We start from the raw sequence: 20,231 nt of genomic DNA, 5'->3' as shown, positions 1-20,231 counted from the left end.
CATTGTATTGCCTTTGTCAAAGGTCACTTAACTGCATGTGATTCTATTTGGGCCTCTTTATGCTGTTCTATTGATCTATTTTTTTAATTTTTTGCAAATATTGATGATTACTAAAGCTTTGTAATAAATCTATAAGTTGAATAGTGTTGGTCTTCTTTGTTATTTTCCTTCAATATTGTGTTACCTATCCTGGGTCTTTTGCCTCTCCGTAAAAAATTTAGAATCAGTTTCTTAATATCTACAAAGCAACACTAGTATCTTCATTGTAATTGAACTGAATTTATAGATTAAATTGCAAAGAATTGACAATATTGTGTCTTCCTCTCCACGAACATGGAATTTCTGTCATTTACTTAGTTCTACCTTGTTTTATTTTTTAATTGTAATTTTATGGATTTCCTCATGTAGATTTATATATATTTTGTTAGGGATATACACAAGCATTTCACTTGGATGCTAATATAAATGTTATTATATTTTAAATTCAAACTCCACTTGTTCATTGCTGATATACAGGAAAGTAGTTGATTTTATATATTAACTTTGTACCTTACAACCTTCCTGGAACTAATTGCTTTTTAGTTCCAAGAGTTTTCTTGTGTATTTTTTTTTTTAGATTTTCTGCATGATCATGTCATCTATGAATAAAAATAGTTTTATTTCTTTCTTGCCTCTTAGTGGTGACTTTGCACTATATTCAAAGAGGAAATGTAGGCATTGAAGACTATCTTTAACAGCCAATCTGTCCCTTAATTTTGGCAAATTGTTTTTATTCTGAGACCTATGAAGAGACTGGACCAGACTCTAAGTTCTATATGTTATGTTCTGTGATTCCATACTTCTGATTTTTAGTTATCTTTCTTAGAAATGAGTTCTGTAACAGAGTCCCGGGAACTTGTCTTTTTCTCTTCCTGGAGAGAGCTCTGACCTTTCTAGGCTGTCTTCATGAGCACTTCCGAGAGAAGGCTGACATACATTGAGTCTCCAGCTGCTATAAAAGTGATAACAAATTTTCTGAGGCTTGTGATTTCCAAGATTTATGAATTAGATGGCTCTTATTTATGCACACAGAGGAAACATTCCTATGAAAATGTTTAAAGTATATTGGCTTTACTGCAATTTCTAGTGGAGAACTCTACAGGAAAAGTTTACAAGGAAAGGGTAATGAAGTGTGGCAGCAAAGCTCTGGTTCCAATTGCTATTTGAATCCACTTAACTTCCATTTTCCTATCTTTAAAGTGGGGTCCTGGATTAGTAGAACATATCCCATTTTCCAAGTATTAGAAAACTACTAGAATATATATTACTATGCTCTGGACAGAGACCTTCAATGTGAGATATGATGGGTCTTTAAAATGTTGTTTAGTTCCGGCTAGCCTTTTGGCCTTAGAAAGATCAATGTAAAACCTTCTAGGAGGAATTCATATGAAGCTTTCAAAACTCATCACTGATACTTTTGTTCTCTTTATTTCCTCAGATGAATATGGGATACATTACATTCACTTGAAATTCTTACAATTCTTTTTATCATGAAATAATTTTTCATATTTGAACTTCAGGGGGGAGCAGTGATATCTGTGCCAATAATGTCCTGCCCTTTTTGTTTCTATCCATGTACTGTACAAGGAACCCTGGTGGAACAAATAAACCAAGTGTGAAGAGTATTCTGGAGCTTGCAACACACACACACACACACACACACACACACACACACACACTTTGACATGAAGAAGTATTAGGATAATCAAATTCTCTTTAGATAACCCTTTTGAGAATGCCAAATACAGTTGAGTAGTTTTATTGATCTGATACTATATATCAGGTTATCAATTTAAGCTCTAGACATACAGCAATTAAATACTTGTCACTACTCTTAGGGAGCTTATCTTCTTGGTGGAGAAACAGATAATAAGTAAATAAACATAAATGTAAGATGGTGATAACCTCCACAAAGATACATAAGACAGAATAAAAAGTGGAGACTTGAGAGGGTGATATTTTTAGCTACCATGGTCATTCTTTCTAATGAAGTGACATTTGAGCAGAGAAGAAAGTGAAGGAAAGGAAAAAAAACATATGGACATGAATAGCTGAGGGAAATGCATAGGAAAAAGGAACAGAAAGAGAAAAAGCAAACATATTCAAGAAACTACAAGACGCCCCAGATGACTGGAGCAGAATAAGGATGTGTAGCAGGAAATGAAGACAGAGAGTAATGAGGAGCCAGACCTTAAAGGGCCATGTTCACATGGTTAGAGTTTCAGATGCTATGTTGAGTGAAATGGAAGCCTTCAGAGAACATAAATTTTCATTATAAAACATCCATTATTGTGCAATAAAATAAGGGATACTCTGAATTAAATTTAAATTGTGGGTATTATATTTAAATCACTCTTTGACCCTTAATCTACAAATTCCTTCTAAGGGTCATCAAAGGCCAAGGATATAACCCACTATGAAATAATTCATTAGAACCTTGTATGTTATTATTTTTATCAAAATATTCCTTCCCATATGGAAAAAAGATCTATACTTCTCACCTTTATGTTTTAATTGTATTCACAGGACACATTTTTCTTCTGACTGAAAACCATTTGGATATTTTGCCCTGATTCATCTGTCTGGATCTCATGCAGGATTGAATCTTGTTTGTGATTCTGCTCAGGTCCATCTTTAACACTTTGTAAGTTTGGTTACCAGAACTAAGTAAAGTATTCATTTCCACTCATTTCTGTTAAGTGCTATTATTCACATCAGTTCAAGAAAGTTGATTTTTCTACTTTGGGAATAATTTCTGTGTTCCTCTTGAGTAACCTGTTGTTCTCCTTAAGTTGAATTGGCTTCACTTGGTGGCTTAGGGGAAACTTTTTAGGTTAGTATTGGTCATCTCTGCTATATCTTAGCTGTGTGCAGTAGCACCTGTGATCTAGAGTCCAGTAGCACCTGTGACAAATCCTGAGAAGGCCCTACTATTCCCCCAAATGGCCAACTTTTAAAATATTTTTCCCTCTTCATTCTTTTACCTTTCTATTTCTCTTTCTTCCTATTACCTACTTCACCATATTTTTGGTTATTTTCTTCTATTTACTTCTAATGTTGGAACTACCTACAGGATTCAATAATACTCACAAGATCTTATAGCTATTGCAATTGATCAGAGTTAAGTTTCAATCATACAGTGGGGAAATGACAGTGGATGGATTACATGAATTCAATGGTTCTAAGAAGGAATCCTAATGTCTGAAATTCTATTTTTACATATTTTTCTTTGTCTTAAATATTTAAAGTAACACAATGGTCATATTGTCAGACTGAAAAGAATCAGGGAGTTTCAAACTTTACTACTTCCAAAAATATGGGTAGTCAACAGATGTAGGCAATACAAAAATATGTTTGCAACCCTCAAAATAGTTCCCTGGTCCTTCCAAGTCACAATTGTATACACTTTACCATTGTCAAGATCCAAGAAATACCTATCTCAGATTATCACCTGAGGTTCCTACATATGGAACATAATATCACTTACACACAGATAGCTGACTGTCATGTAGTCTTTCCATGTTAGTCTGAGAAAATTAGAGTTGATGTTTCTGAGTGTCATACACCATCAATCCACAAAACTCATGTTTATTTATTATAACCAATTCTAGGAGATCAGGAATATCCTACTAAAAATGTCCCATAGATAAATACATTTTGTAGGTGAATAGTATTAATGGTTCAAATTAGAAAGTTCATAAGGAAATTTGGCCATGTATTTATTTCTGTTTCTTGTTTCTCTCTCTCTAGGATAGGAAGGATGAGGTTCAGGTACAATAGTAACTTTTCTCTTGCCAGAATAAATTAAACCACTATTGGTGGCTTTAAAGATGGAGAAGGAAAGACTTCATTCAAGAAGCATGGGTAGTCTCTAGGAGCTGGAAAGTACAAGAAAATGGCCTTGCACCTCTAGCCTCCAGAAGATATCTTACCCTAATGCAATTTGACTCCAGCCCAGTGAGAGCTATGTCAAACTTCCAAATTACAGAAATTTAAGACGAAACATGTATGTTGTTTTAGGCAACTAAGTTTGTGATAATTGGTTAGGACAGTGATAAAAAAAAAGAACAAAACAGGCATGTTCAATTGAAACTTGTGCAATGATTAGCTGTGAGGAATGAAACCAAGTCATCTGAGGAAGAGTGGGAAGCATTGGAAAAAATATGTACAGAATATGAATAGAAAAAATATCAAAAGTCTTTACATGGAAGAGATTTGCTATAGATTGACCCTGTTAGCCTCAAGAGGTAGAATAAGGACCAATGAATGAAACAAAATATATTTGATGCCAAGCAAAGCAAAAACTGATACTGAGATATCTTCAAATACGTTGTGCATTTCCTAAGAAGATAATTAATTCTCCATTATTGGAGAATTCAAACAAACTATGTTTCCACCTGGACCGAATAAAAGCAATGTATGAGTGACTAGAAAAAAAAAATGTTATATTCTCATGAAGTCCAGGTAAAGACCAGATACCTTTAATATGATATTGAATAAGTAGATGGAAAGGTTAAATCTGAAAGTGCTTCAGAAATCCACCAGCTTTAAATTATAGGCAAATAAACACCTATTCTTAAAATTTGGTTCTATCATTAAGAACTTCACAACAAAATAATCTTAGTTAGCTTCTAAACAAAGTCATAAGCCTTGAAATACATACTAATGGAGAAATTGATAATGTAATCCAGTTGAAAGCTATGGCCACTCTTACCACTAAAACAAAGGTTAAAGATAAAACTGCTTTCCACAGTTCCATTATCCCACTTAATATGTTTCTCATTATTTGTGGTATGGCAGTTTACACTCCATGAACCTTTTCTTTTATTTGCCTGGAAGGAAACTTTCAATAATAAGTTGATGTGGCAAGTACATAGCACTGCCTACACTGCATTTCACTTTGATTTCTGACAAAGTATATTACTACAACAATTTGTCAGAATTTACTGCTAATAAGGAGTGCTTTTCTGTATCTTAGCAAGTGATTGGTAACAAGTGTTTGTAAAGCATCTGGAATAGAGGCTGTTTAGCAGTGGCTGGGGGTAAGAGAGAGAGAGATAAATAAAGAATTAAAAGGCATTGATGCTGACTCAAAAATGTTTTATCTACTCAAGGACATAAGAAATGACCCCATGACATTGTAAATAAGCAAGATGTGTATCTTTTTATATTATGGCTACATATAGATTAGATAAGATTCTGCTAAAGTGTATAGTACAAATAATAACAATGTATAGTATTCCAGTCATTGTATGAGTGGAAGAAATTAAATGTAGAGATATCAGTGGTGGCTCCATGGCTATATTCTCACCCAAGATAGATCTCCATGGTACTTACTAACCTTCCCTCTTTATTATAATAATAAGTAGACAGTCAAGGTTGTCAATGGCTAGAATATATTCTTGGGCTGCTTTATTCTACTATCTCATCTCAGAGCTCTGGGAATAGCCTTTTCAGCACTATACATCAGATGGTAATTGTTACAATAATTTCCCATCAAGGAAGCCAGTTCTACATCTTGTACTTTAATATGTTTATGTATGCAGGGCCTATGCTAGTTGTTTTGGAGAATGGATGAGTTTCCAGATGGTAGAAAGAGAAATGGGTGGCATGAAGACATGGTGATCCCATCATGGCTCAAATATGCTCTGCTTCTCTCTAAATGTGTACTGTATTCTCTGTAACCTACCATATTTCTTTAAATCCCAGGGAAGGGGTAGTGGAAAGGTGAAAAGAAGATAACTAACTGAAATTTCTGCATAATAAAAACTCAGGTACATTTACCAGAGACTCATATGCAGATAAGTGGCTGTTAGATATTTTATTACATATATCATAAGAATGTGTATAGAAATATTTTGTATTTGTTCTTTTTAGATATACATCACAGTGGAGTGTATTTTAGCATACTAACATACATAGAATATAACTTGTTCTAGTTAGGATCCCATTCTTTTCCTTGGACATAATGTGGAGTATCCCTGATGGTCTATTCATATATAAATGTAGGAGAGTTTGATCTGATTCATTCCACTGCCTTTCCTATTCCTATGTCTCCTCCATTCCCTTCATTCCTCTTTGTCTTATCCACTGAACTTCTAGAAATTGACTTCTTAATCTGGAGACTCTTTCACTCTTTGTGTTGACGGTCTGTTTGAAAAAGTAAAATTATTTTTTCTCTTTCCATTTCTAATTCCTCAATTGTTATAAAGTAGAAGAGAAAAAAATAAAACTTGGCTTGCCAACATTTGAATTCTTAAAAGCTTTTGCATTTTTCTTTTAACGTATGGACACTGAAATTAAAATTTATTTGACCCAGTGGTAACCTTGATGATAGACTGATGCCAAGGAGTTCACTAGGCAAAATGAGACCCTTGTCATGGTTGATTTTGAGTTCCATACACAGGCTAGTCTCCCTAGAGCTGTCCCTCCATAGATGTTAGGATACACTGGAGAGAACTTTTGATCAATTAGCATCTCAATGCTAATTGTATTAAACACTTGACATGACAGTGAAATTCCTGGTCATAAGGAGAACTTAAATCCATGACTATAAAGGAACTGGATAGTTACATAGAGAACTAAGACTTGAACCTTGCATATGTTTGTCCTTGCTATTCTACATAGCTTTTTCTTTTAAAAAATAATTGCTTCCCATCAGTAGAATAATTCTATAAGTATCTTTTACTTGGAATGCTCACTGTGAATTGAATGGGTACGGCATGCTCTGAGGTGAGAAAGAGCAAAGAAGTGCTCAATCAGAAGTGGTCAGATTCAGAAATATCTCAAGAGTCTGTGGTCACACAAATAGTCAGAATCATACAGCTATGGCAGACACTTCCAGTGACATACAGAGATAGAATCTGGAGAGGTGGATGAGGTCAGCATTGTGTTCAGAGATAAACAGGCCAGAAATTTGTTCATTTAAAAGAGCAAGTTGAAGCAACACACACAAGCACACATAAAAACGACCACCACCAACAACAAAAACAAACCCTAGCAAACCCCAATTGTCTTACAGTATGTATGCTGATGGAAAATTCAAGGAGTAAGATGACCAAAGAGACCCTGATCCCTGAACAGACACTGTCCACTTACCCATGAGATTCATTATTTTCTTTGCATGTAAGTAGTTGAAAGTACCTATTTACCTGAAGGTAAACGTGCACTTATATAGCACCAATGCAAATTTCACAGTCTCTTGAGGATTTCTTGCTCCAAAGAAGGAACACAAGGAGAAACTGAGGTAGAACCAACCAAAGCTAGAAGCTTTCAATAGCTACCTTACCTTCACGATATGTAAGATGAGTATGTGTTATTTTAGTATTCATTAAATCATTTGCTCTTTCAAGCAACTATTTGTTGATTTTGCCTAATATTATATCATGCACTGTCCTAAGTATTTAAGATACAAAAGTAAAAAACAAACAAAACAATGAAATTACATTGTTCTCCTATTAAAGCTTACTTTCTGGGAGTTGTGGGTGGGAGATATATGATAAAAAATTAAAGAAATACACATATAACTGGTAAGCATACAGAAGAAAATGAAACAGAAAAATACTTTGGGGAAGGCCTTCCAATTTTATATTAGATGGACAGAAAAAACCCTGTGTTTAAGGTGGTTTTGGAGTGGAGCCCTAGAATATAGCAGGTCCTATCAACTGGACACAGGGGAGGTATTGAAGCCTCCTGCCAGCAAGACCTGGAAGCGTATTGCTCAGCTTTAGGCATATCTTCCACAGCCACAACCCCAACCCTCCAACAGACCCTCAGGCAGAACCACAGTCCCAGATTCTACATCACTCCCAGATTTATGACTCTCAGAAACTGTGTGAGATATTATATATCAATTGTGTTAAATGGCTGCATTTGGGAATGACAGATGTCTCATTCCAGAGCCATGTGGATATATGGAATCAGAGCAATCCAAGAAGAGGCAAATGCAAACATATCATGGGGGAAATTTTCAGTGTCTAAGTGTGGAAGCTCTCAGAGTTGGAACGAGGTGAATTGAGGGAGTGCCCACAGAGAGAGGTGGGAAAGGTGCAATTAGGACCTTATGAGCAGTTATGAGTGAAGATGTAAAGGAAAGTAAGCTAGAAAGACAGAAGACAGTGGTCAGAGAGCAGATGACCAAAACTGAAAGTGTGGAGGGAGGGTGTAGTTACAGGTCAAGGATCATCATGAGAGAGGGGCGGGGGCAAGGTAATTGATGAAGAGGTAAAAAGATTAAAAACAAAAAATATGTGTGATCTTTCTATGGAGATTTTATCTCGCTTCCTTCTTGCCTAGCTGTTTACATGTATGTCATACACAGAGAACCAGGAAAAATTGTTGACTTGATCATCTCACTATTAGCACAACAACACAAAACATACAATTTTATTGCAAAACAGACATAACCTGGATTTCAAAGATGACTGAATCCTGTAAATTCTCTAATTCCTAGAGAAGTAAATTGCACAGCTCCTAAATGAGTACCTCTATCACTTCCATCTGTTTTATTCAGTGTAAATTGATTTTGTTATCATTTCTTTATTCTAGGCAGATTTATCAAATTAAAGCTCTCAGCATTTTTTAATTTCTCAGTCTAAGTCTTTATACATATTTCTCATTTAAAGTGTGGCTACTTTTGTTAGCTGTGAACTGGGGTTCATTTCTTAAGTGATATTTGAGGAAAGGATTGAGTTGTTCGCTCTCTGTCTGCATAAGGGCTCCTCTGCTTCCCCATCCTCCTGGGTTGAACTCAATACAAACAGCATTGATGGGTTTACAACTTCCAGATATTCATTTTGAATAAAGACAATAAAACACAAAGATCAGAAACTGAAAAAAAAATAACTTCAGATAAAATTTGTATCTCTATGAGGGAAGCTGTAATAAACATATTTGGCTCTGTTACCTCAGACTTTTCAATTAAATATGCTTTCTATTTTCTAAGATCCATCTTGTCTATTATCTCATTAACCTCAATTTTGTAGAGAAATAGTTAACAATAGATATGAATTTGGTCATTCCATAGCATCAGTATTATTTTATAGAGATATCATGAACATGGTGATCTTATGCTGGCAGCTGGATCATCAGCTGGCAACTGGAAGTTTGCTGGCAGCTGGAAGTTTGCTGGGGCCCCTTTGGCTGTGGCTCTCAACATCTCCCCCTCTCTGTTTAAACAGAAAGCATGTGGCTTAGGGACCGTGCCTGCCTTAGGTTGTCCAATACTACATATGATCCTTACCCGTCTTCGGATGAGCTGACCTCAGGGTGTCAGCCTCCTGTCTTAGGTTGGTACCATTGTAATTGGATCTTACCCGTCATTGACTACCGGTCCAGTGTACAGCCACACCTGTGGAGAGGTCTTTGTACCAGTGGGGGGGGGTGGTGAGGTTCTTTGCCTCACCTCTGTTGGCCCCCAAATTTTAGCTGAATGATCATGACAAGCAGAAAGGAGGAAGATACACCAAGCCAATTGACGGCTCTTGTTGGAAAAATTGTACCACCGATGACATCATCAGCAAAAATACCCGAACACTACCACAAGTTAATGCACTAACAGATCATTCACAATGCATACAAGTGAGTTCACAATGCATACAAGTGACACATAGTCTAGGCAAGTTCTGCAAGCAGTTCAGTGATGGCTATTGCAGAAGCTGTAGATTAGTTTTATCTTTGTCTTCACTGGCACTAGGATGAAGATAGGAATTCTGGCAATAATGGCTAAAGAAAAAATTGTGTAACATTCCAGAAGGCACTAAAAGAAAACAATTTTCTTAACAATTTACATTGTCTTCACTGGCACTGTGATGAAGATAGGAATTCTGGCAATAATGGCTAAAGAAAAAATTGTGTAACATTCCAGAAGGCACTAAAAGAAAACAATTTTCTTAACAATTTACAGCAAACTTCCAGCTGCCAGCAAACTTCTAGTTGCCGGCTGATGATCCAGCTACCAGCAATCTTAGATGGTGAGAAACTTTAAAACTATTTCATTTTTTAAAAGTTGTTATACTTGTGAGACATTTGGAAGATATTTTGCAGTCATTTTATTTTTTCATCTTTTGAAATCTTGAAAACTTGATTTAGATTTTTTTTCATGGGCAATTACTGTCTCTTCTTCCTTCTCCAACTCCTCCAGTACTCACTGAAGCACATAATATAAAGCCATTCAAACCCTGGAGTTTCAAAAGAATCTATGACAAAAAATTGGAGGCTTGAATTTTTTCTTGAAAGTAGGACCAAATAACAGAATGCCAGTGATTTTTTGGGGGGTGGTTACTGTTTTCAGCAGATGTCCAAGAATAATTGTGAACTGAAATTTCACCATATTTAATTACCTGGGAATATGAAAGTAAGTAGAAAACACAAATCATTCAAATTGATCCGTGTATATCTTGTAGCAAAAACATGTTAAAGAAAATTAGCCATATTTTTTTCTTAAAGATACAATTTGCCACATAAGAAATATTGGGTATGTAACTGGAAGAAGTTCAAAGTTCATATTCTATCCAAGAACCATTAGATCTGAATAAGTCAATGTGTGCTGTGTGGAAAATTAAGAAAATGGCAAAGAGTAATTTTCTCTGAAATAGTGGACTATTAACAACCAGAATATGCTATCAGCATTAAGGTTCCAGAAACACTATTTAAAGTAATTTACAGGTTGACCAATGATTACATTTTTTCTTTCTCACTTGTACTCAACAGGATTATTTCTAAATAAAATAATACACGGAGTCCAATTTAGCTTGACATATAATAGATGAAAAAAAAGTTTGCTTGGTTGTTTGTATTTGCTTACCTTGACTAGGGCTTTTGTCCCTTCTTTCTCACTTTTTCATGAAATCTCAGCTATAGAAAATTTGCTGTGTTCACGATGTGAAGGACAGAAATAGAAAGGTGCTTTGTTTTTGTTTGGGTTTTTATACTCGGTGGAATTGTATTGTATACACATGAATGGACATAAGAGGAACAAATCCTGCTTCTTATGCCTGAAACTAGCTGGGGACTTTATTTATTTGGAAAAGAAAGCCAAATGCTCCCCTGTCTCATAAACTATGAAATTCTATTGCTGTGAAATCATTTATTTATTCATTAAATACTTACAGAGTGCTATATGTCAGCTAATTTTACAAGCACTGGGGACAAATTAATGGATAAGATGGACAAAAATTCCTGTCCTTATGTAATATACCTTCTAGTAGGAATATAAATAATAAGCACATTGTTAATTGTACAGAATGGAAGAAGGTAGTAAGTGGTATGGAGAAAATGGAAAGGGAAGGAGTGGCAAGGGGAGGCAGGGAGAAATGCAATGATAGTGGCAACCTGTTTAATTACAGTTTTATTGTTTTCTACTTGCTATTATTGCTGTTTAGAAACTTTCAGTTTGTTGTTGGAATTGACCAAAACTTGTTTACAACTGCTGTTGACATTGTGATTTTACTCCACAACAATATGTGGTGCTTCAAAAGGCCACAGTAACTTAAAAAAATGTTCCACATGGCCAGAGATTTACTATTCAATTTCCATGATTAGTAGTTTCTCAACTCTTAAGATTCTAGAAGAAGGCAGCCTCTTATTTTGAGCTGTTCTACCTTCCATTCAGTCTCTAATTCAACAGGTGCTTGAAGACAGCTAAGGGCCATTGTTTTAGTGCTTCCTCCCCTGTGGCCTATGCAGCCCTTCCATTCTGAAAGGCCTTTTAGTGCAGGTAGAATGAACAGTCATGATCTTTCTACTCTGCGTCAAACCTTATTTCCTCATGGCATATACTTCAAACCCTATTTCTTCCTGATTACCTTTTAAGGTCCTTTAATTTTCTATGAATTCCCCTTCATTACTATTCAACGTACAATCAAAAAAATGAAAACATAAAAACCTTAAGATTGACTTGAACCTCCTAGATCAAAATTCTCCTCTATGATGAGAAATATGTATTCCCTGTTAAATTGGCCATATATGAATTTCCTAATTGAAGCCCTAAAAGCCCTGGAATGGGTTAATGTGATTCATATATGTAGCTTTCAATTATCACAGAAACTCTGGAAGGAAGTAGGGACAGGAAAGAATTAGCCCATTTTATGGAGGTGATATGATGCATAGAAAAGGGGTTAAATGAGAGAAGAAGATAGAACCTAAACCCAGGTATTCGAGACCCAAATCCAAGCTTTCAATCATTACAAAAGAAAAAAAAATTTGGTTGTGCAAAAGAGGTTTATCAGTACAAATTTCTTGCAAAGTGTCTTTTACATACATTTGGCCTCTCTTCTTTCTAGACCTAAGTTATTTCTTAATGTTTTGAGTGATTTCTTATGTCATCACAGAAGCATCTGGAGATGATACCTCTAAACTCTAGATTGTACAAAATAGTAAGGATAGCCTGGCTCCACAGAACTTTCCCACATACTAAGAAACACTCTTTGTATGATCTTTATTTTACCACACATGTTAAATCTCTGTGAGAGAAACTCTATTTGGTTTCCTTAAATAGTTGGATTAATGCCTATATTCCCTGACCCCAGGGTTTCTCAAACTATGATCCATAAATATCAGAGCTCCTCAGAGGGGGGAAAATAGGTTCTTTAATAAAGTGTGATTGAAAAATATTTAGTTAAAAAGTTTCATCAGGTGATCAATCTTGTTATAGGAATTATCAGAGTACCTTATGTTAATATGTATAAGTCTCTCTCTCCAAGGGAGGAAAAGTACATGCAGAATTTTTGGTCAAACACTTTTTTGGGCATAATAAAAATCAGCATTTTATAAGGCACCAGTTTCAAGAATATTCTTTTGGGAGATACTATTTTATCAAGAATTTCCTACCCAAGAGTTTTCACCATAACTTAATGATTACACACACCATGTAATTCAATTATTTAAGGACCAAAGGGAATCCTTAAATTTGGAGATATTAAGTTGGGTTTATAAATCTAGCATCATCACATATTAGGTATTCTGGAAAAAATACCTATTTAATGGAACTAAACTTAGAAATAAATTAACTTTAAAATCTATTGTTGAGTTTGCATAAAATCAGAAATCCATAGAACCCAAGGTAAACAAGAGCCAATGTGATATTTTCATGCAATGTTTGTATTGACTGCCTAGAGATTCTCTGGATGACTTCAGTGGTCCCAATGAAGGTAGGAAATTGAGAAACTTGAAAGTCAAAAAGTTGTAACATTTATTTATGCATAAAAACAAACAAACACAAAACAATAAAACCTCATGCAGAAGAAGACCCATTTGCACTCTTGTGCCATATAGAAAAATACAGGTTCTAATATTTTATATTAATATGCTGGGCCTCATGCAGAATTGCATTTTGCATTCATGTTATCATTTGGTTTGAAAAATTTCAAGTAGAGAAATTAAAGTGATCTCAGATTGGTAGTAAATATCATATTTGATAGAAAGCAAATGCAAATTCTCTCTAAAGAAACTGAAGAATTCCACACACAGAGTTCCAAGTAAAGGGTGTTTCACATTCAAAACTCATAAAACAGATTAGGACAAAAGGCACCATGAGTGAGTATAAGCCAAAGTAAGCAACAGTTGTCACAGAAGGACAAATACTTCAGATTTCCTCATCTAGGCTCCAAATTAAAAATAACTCCATTTATTAATTTTAAAAATTATAAAAGAGGTTGAGATTATGTTTAGAAAATTAAACATCTGAAAAAAGATAACTGCTATAAATGGAAAACATAATTGAATTTTTAATCTCAGGGTAGAGTTGAAATACCAGAGTTGATGTGGTTGAAGAGAAAATATTTAGGAAAATATATAAAGAAAAAATCCAGAACACAAAAACAAATTGGAAATATAAAAGGAGAGTGAGAGGCAAGGAAAAAGCTTCAAAAGATCTAAATCATGTTTAATCATAGTTTTGAGAAAGATAACAACCTAGAGAAGAACTGATATTGAAGACAAGATGGCTGAAATTTCTAAGACATTTTGAAAGCAGAACTTAGAGCTAGGAAGTCTGGTATATTTCAAGCAAGAAGAATAAAAATAAATCCTTACTTTAACACATCAAAGTAAAACAATAGAACACCAAAGAAAATTGAAACCTAAAAAAAATAGCCAGAGAGAGAATATCATAATTGGCAATAACCCAAAGATTGACTTTTCACCAGCAAGAAAGCTGGAAAGAGGTGAATGGTATCTACAATGTGCTGAGAGAAATGAAAGTTAACTTAGAATTTTATATCATGAAAAACATCTTTCATGAGTTAGCACAAAATATTTATTTTTATAAAGAAAGAAAAGGTGGTGTAACAGAAGACACTTTTTACATAAAGACAACTTACAGGACACAGTTTAAGCATATGAAGCCAGATGAAATGTCTGTATTGATATATGAATGGTAAGCAAAAGTAATAGCAAATACTTAGGCAACATATACACTGTCTAATAACAAGAATCCCTACTTTGTGGGATGAAAGAAACTATAAATAAGAGTTTGGTCAATAATATTCTACATATTTAATATGTACATTAAAATAAGCAAATGTTAAATAACTAATATAGAACACTTAGTAATTAAAGAAAAAAATTTAATGAGAAGAAAAGAAATTGAAAAGACAAGGGAAAATACAATACGGAAAGAAATATCAAAAACAGGACAAAGGGAAGCTGCATACATAATAAGATCCTTCTCCCTCTCCTAGCAGTAATTGTACATGAACTGTATTTGAGAGGTAAATATCAAAGACTGATAAACTGATTGTTAAAAGTAACACAGTTTTATGCTGTTTACAAGCTTTAAGACATATTGAGGGGCTGGGGATGTGGCTCAAGCGGTAGCGCGCTCACCTGGCATGGGTGCGGCCCGGGTTTGATCCTCAGCACCACATACAAACAAAGATGTTGTGTCCGCCGAGAACTAAAAAATAAATATTAAAAATTCTCTCTCTCTCTCTCTCCTTCTCTCTCTCTCCTTTCACTCTCTCTTTAATAAAAAAAAAGACATATTGATATATAAGGCTAAAAAGTCAAATGAGAGAATATAAATACAGCCAATCCTAGCATGGAAAAATATGTGGAATGCCATTAATATTTGACAAAGTAGACTTCAAGACTAAAATCATTAAAAGCAAGAAAAGCAAGTAATAACTTAACACCAAATGTTCAATTCACCACAAAACAATATTGGATAGATAAAGGAAAAGAAGGAAAATTCACAATCATTAGTGGAAAATTCTAAAATGCTAATATTTCATTATGGATATTTTAAATGATTTTTAAACTCAACAGAAGAGGACTGGGGTTGTGGCTCAGTGGTAGAATACTTGCCTAGCATATGTGAGGAACTGGGTTTGATTCCCAGCACCACATATAAATGAAAAAAGTCCATTGACAACTACTGAGATTAAAGTGAGGAACCTGGAGAAGAGTTAGCAAGAAAAGAAGGATGGATATCAGGCAGAGGTACACATGACAGTTTATTTGTAAGGACTGACAAATAAATACACATCTCTCCATAGATGGAGAGAGGCAAAACAGTCTTGGGGTTAGGGACTTTTATGTGGTAGGCTTAGAGATTAGAGGCAGGTGGGTGCAAATGTGGGCGGATAAGGGTAGGGTTGGTATGAGGAAGTGGTGAGCTTTTCTCAAAAATATCCTTGGGCAGGAAAGTGAATTGTTTTTAAAATGGCGGCTGTCATTTATGATGGCTGTCCAGATGCTAAGCAAGGATCTTACAACTACATTAAACAGAACAGAATTACACACTACTACCCGTTTTCTGTTGCAGTTTACTGATTTGTATCTTTTGGGAGAATTATCTGTTTATATCCTTTGTCAAATATCTAATTTCTTTTTATGGTCTCCACTCATTCCATTTCATTCTTCCGCCAATGTGTAACAAAAAGCAGTTTGTTTAGAATTAACTCATTTCAAGACAACACAAGCCAATTAAGACCATCACACCCTCTTTGCTACAGTAATTTATTTAACACAAACTTAAAACCAATGACTACCTGTCAGCCTCTTGTGAGAGGGATAATTGATTCATGGTACAGTAGTCGCCCTTATGCATAGTTTCATTTTCTGTGGTTTTAGTTACCTACAATCAAACACGGAGTAAAAATCATTTTAAAAAAATTTATAATTTGTGTTTTAAATTATATGCTTGTTTGAGTATCATGATAAAATTGAATACATTTTCACTCTATATTGCTCAGTAAGTGAATCCCTTCACATAGTGTTTTCCTTCTGTATATGCTGTATATGCCTACCCATTAATCACTTAGTAGGTGTGTGAATTATTAGATGGACTGTCATGGTATTTCTTGTGTTTCATTAACTTTTATTTTAGTTAATAATGACTTCAATGTTTAAGAGTAGTGACACTGGTAATTTGGATGTGCCAATGAGAAGTGAAAAAGTGAAAGTTCTCAACTTAATAGAAGAAGAAAAATAATTTTATACTTAGGTCACTAAGACATAAAATAAAATCTAATAAAAGGAATAAGAGTGGCTGTATTCTAATAAATCTTTATTTATAAAAACAGACAATGAACCAGATTTCCCCTCTCTTAATTTTAACTGATTGAAAAATAACATGACAATGTATATTTCACATAAATATCTGATGATATGAATACATTTAAGGACCCTTGTGACTCTTGAATGAGTACAAGTCAGTACACTGTTAAATCTTAAACATGATCAACATTAAAATTAATCTTTCTCTGACTACAAATGTGTGCATTTTTTATCCTTTATGATTTTTGCTTTCTTGATTTAAGATAGTTCCTACAAAGAGACATAAAGTTTCGTGCCTTTTCCTCAGAAAATTTAGAAGATTTATTTTGCTTTTGTGTCTATGTCCTTAATCCCTCTGGAATTTATTGTTTTGAATAGTGTAATGTAGGGATCTATTTTTTATAACATTTTAAATTTTTCTAGAGACACTTATTGAATAATTTATTTCCCCACTGATTTGAAGTGCCACTTCTATCATAGTATTGAGTATTGAACTATGATTCTTTTTCTTCCTTCTATTAAGATCTCTTAATTCCTTCAGTAAATTTAATATTTTCTCTATAAGGAATAAAAGCCTAATATATTTTTGTTAAGTTAATTTCAAGATACTTTGTCAGTTTTGTAGCTTCCGTGAATGGAATCTTTTTTCCTCCCTTGCTACAGTTTTGAATTAGTTCCTCCAAGAATATGCAAAGCTATCAGGTTTTAGTTATTGATTATATATCAAATCATGTTATAGCTCTAATGTTTTGCCAGTTGATTCTTTTAAAGTTTCAAAGTAGATGAGTATGTTGTCTGCAATAAATTTAAAAACATTTTCTCCTGCATTTTAATTTTCTTATTTGTTGAGATTTTAAGGTTATACCAGCATGTCAAATGAGTTGAGTAGTAATATATCTTGTTATATTTTCTGGAACAACTGTAAAAGAATGGAAATTATCTAATCCTCAGTTCTTTCATATTACTACACAGAATTCATCTGTAAATTATGATTGGTACTTTTTAAGTGATAAATCTTTGACTGCTTATTGAATTCATCCTGAAAACATGTTGCAAAAAAGACCAAAAACATTATATGAATTATTAATAAAAGAGCCTTATATTCTTATACAGTAGATCTTTCTGCTTATACCCATATTTCCATTCTTGCTATGGTTTTTGCTATTTTTGTTTCTGCCTCTGTCCTTTTTGTTTTCCTTGACCATGCATCCTAAGAATTTATTTATTAGTCTTTAAAAAAATGTTTCTATTGATATTCTCTTTTTATGTCTATTTGCACACTTTTTATTTTTATTCTTTATAATTTTCTTCTTTCTTTGGATTCATTTCAACATACTTTTAAATAAAAATATTTTTATATAACACTTCTTTTTTTAAAAAAAAGAGAGTGAGAGAGGAGAGAGAGAGAGAGAGAGAATTTTTAATATTTATTTTTTAGTTCTTGGCGGACACAACATCTTTGTTGGTATGTGGTGCTGAGGATCGAACCCGGGCCGCACGCATGCCAGGCGAGCGCGCTACCGCTTGAGTCACATCCCCAGCCCCTATATAACACTTCTATTTATTTAAATAAATTACTTAATACAATATATTTTCTTCTAGGTATTTTATGTTTCTAGACTATAAATTTCATCATATATTATATCCTTTGTCTACTTTTAAATATTTATTGATTTTCATTTTTAATTTATTTTTTAACTCTTTAGTTATAAAAATTGAGGTTTTAAATATTTTCTTTTAAATGAGATTGTATCTTTTGCATAGATGATTTCTAATTATATTTCATTCAACATCTCTAATGTTTAGTCTACATGCCACGATAATTTTCAATTTGGGACTTTTATTTTCTTAATATGTGCCCAAGTTTTTCAAATGTTCCATGTTTTTGTGAAAATATGGATTCTGTGCCTTTCAATTTAGTGGACAATGAACTGATGTGATATATTCACAAATAATGCTGAGTACCCACTCCTTGGAAGATTTTATTTCTTTTTTTCTTTTAATTTTTTTATTTAATTAAATTAACTAATTAGCTCATTTATTTATTTATTTATAATTTGGCTATACTGAAGATTGAACCCAGGTGCAATTTACTACTGAGTTAAACCCCCAGTCTTTTTTATTTTATTTTCATTTTTTTGATGCAGGGTTTTGCCAAGTTGATAAGGCTAGCTTGAAACTGGCAAAACTCTTCCTTAGTTTCCTGCTTACTACCTGGCTGGAAGAGTCCCTTTCCCTATCCCTTACAGTCTGTCATAACTATGTCACTTGCTTGGTCTAATGAAATGTGAGTGGAAGAAAAAAAGAGCTAGTGCCTAGTTCTCTGGCTATCTTCCCTTGCTCCTGTGATGCCTGGGGCTTCACTTAGAGAATGTACATCAAAACATGGTATAGCCTTTCTCAGCCTGATACCCTAAATATTGACTATGTAGAGAAGAGCTCTCCTACTGAGATACTGGCTCATGTAACAGGAGAAAAAAACAACCTTATTTTTAAGCCAAGAGATTTGGGGGTTATTTGCTTGTGTAATGTATCATGAATAAGCTTGGGCAGATTTATGTTGTTATAGCAAATAACCCTCAAATTGCAATGACTATACTACAGTAGCTTTCCTTTGGCTTGTATAATCTGGCTAGTGGCTAGTAAGATATGATATGGCTTCGGATATTCACCTAGGAATTATGATGAAGGTGCTGTCCTTCTGAGACATGCTTGGTGCTATGTCAGAAGGAAAATAGCTGGGGGCAGACACAATGGCTCAAAAAGCTTGTGCCACAAGAAGTATATGCCATTTCAACTTATACTGCTTTTGCCAAGGAATACATCATACAGCTAAGTTAGGTGTCAACTGAATAGAAAAATTGCATTTTCATTAGGATGGGCTTAATAGATAAGAGCTGGTAAAAAAAAGTCAGCAGATGCATTTACAATAATCATTTCTAAGACATGCAACACAAGCTAGTCTCTCTTATCCAATATAGAAAAATGAATTACATTCTTGCAGTTTGATTATACACCAACTGTATTTTCTTGTGGTTGTATTCGCCAGAACCTGTTCATTTTAAAGATTATGGAATTCATACGTCTTTCATGACATATCTTCTTAATGAATTAGAATGTTTATAATCGGGAAATATTTGGAGGAAATACCATTTTTTCCCTTTTTAAAATTTCTCACCTTAATTTTTTTCCTCTTATAATATTACTGCAGAAGCTTAGATTTTTATACTTTTCAACAGTCTATGTTTAAAAAAAAATAAAGGCAAATTTCTGAAGCTAGACTGTCTTAGTTCAAAACCTGATTCTGCCAGTTACTACTTGTGTAAGTTCAAGCAAGATAATTAACCACTGTGTTCCTCAATTACTTATTGGTGAGGTTAAAATAATAAGTCTTCTTGGCATTATTTTCAGAGTTGGAATTGTATTTGGCATGTAGCAAGCACTGGATGAGTATTTACATGGTTTATGATTATTTATTTGTCCAATGTATTTTGTAAAAAAAGTAAAAAATGGCAGGATTTGGTTTCCTTTTTATTACAGTCTGAGATTTTAGTTGCTGAGTATTGTCTAATCATGGTTACTGCAATCATTAACAATTTGGGACTCACATCTTTTTTCCCCTCGTCTTTTTTTCCCCTTTTATTCCATTCTTTTCTAGTTTAAAGTTGTTTTATTTCATTCTTGAAAGTATTTTA

General features: G+C 33.9%; 1 long non-coding RNA gene across 1 annotated transcript in view; it reads left to right on the top strand.

Moving 5' to 3' along the window:
- The window catches only part of LOC144370603 (uncharacterized), a 40,188-nt gene extending 37,351 nt beyond the window's left edge, over window positions 1-2,837 (top strand). Inside the window, exon 4 of the long non-coding RNA XR_013430513.1 lies at window positions 2,566-2,837. This is a non-coding gene — a long non-coding RNA (uncharacterized LOC144370603). The remainder of the gene's footprint in view (window positions 1-2,565) is intronic.
- Window positions 2,838-20,231: the final 17,394 nt, after the last annotated feature.

Source organism: Ictidomys tridecemlineatus, chromosome 14, assembly GCF_052094955.1.
Source record: "Ictidomys tridecemlineatus isolate mIctTri1 chromosome 14, mIctTri1.hap1, whole genome shotgun sequence".
NCBI lineage: Eukaryota > Metazoa > Chordata > Mammalia > Rodentia > Sciuridae > Ictidomys > Ictidomys tridecemlineatus.
The sequence above is the reverse complement of the archived record's forward strand: the minus strand, read 5'-3'. Positions and strand labels throughout refer to the sequence as shown.